Below are 579 nucleotides of genomic sequence, written 5' to 3' on the forward strand. Positions count from 1 at the left end.
CCAGAAAATGATACATTTTCGGAAAGAACAGATTCTGGGGAATCCAGAATAGGTAGAACTGTCTGTCTGCTCCAAACTACCAAGTCACAATGCTTTCCTAAACTTATTGGTTTTTATCAAAATTTGTGATATTTTTTAAAAATCGCTTCAAAGCTTCTATAGAATCTGATCTATAATTTTGAAAATTAGTGAAAGATCAAAATAAGTCAAACGGCTGTGAAAATAAACAGTTTTTAGGGAAAAAACAAAGACAAAGGCGTAAAATAAATAAAAAAATGTGTTTGTGTGTGTTTCTGTATACATGTGTGTACCCATCTAAAAGTTGTGTGACAGTGTGTGTGTGTATATGAGTGTATAAAAGTGCGCTAACGTGTGCAAAATTAAAAAAACCTGTTCTAATATGTGTGCTCTAAGTGTGTGTAAGTGTGTATAATAGTGTAAAGAAAGGGCACTTACCTGGAGTGAAGCTCAGTGTAACTGTCAGATCAATTGTAAGCTCTGCTGTTTTGCTTGGTTTCACCCAGTCTCCAAGTCACACCTCTGGTGGGGGCCACATTGGGGGGTCAGTAACAGGTTAAC

The 579-nt window shown here is 36.3% G+C and overlaps 1 long non-coding RNA gene across 1 annotated transcript in view; it reads left to right on the plus strand.

Moving 5' to 3' along the window:
* Positions 1-579, plus strand: part of LOC105945784 — a 32,412-nt gene that overhangs the window by 8,276 nt on the left and 23,557 nt on the right. The window lies entirely within an intron of this gene.

This window comes from Xenopus tropicalis, chromosome 2 (genome assembly GCF_000004195.4).
Source record: "Xenopus tropicalis strain Nigerian chromosome 2, UCB_Xtro_10.0, whole genome shotgun sequence".
Taxonomy (NCBI): domain Eukaryota; kingdom Metazoa; phylum Chordata; class Amphibia; order Anura; family Pipidae; genus Xenopus; species Xenopus tropicalis.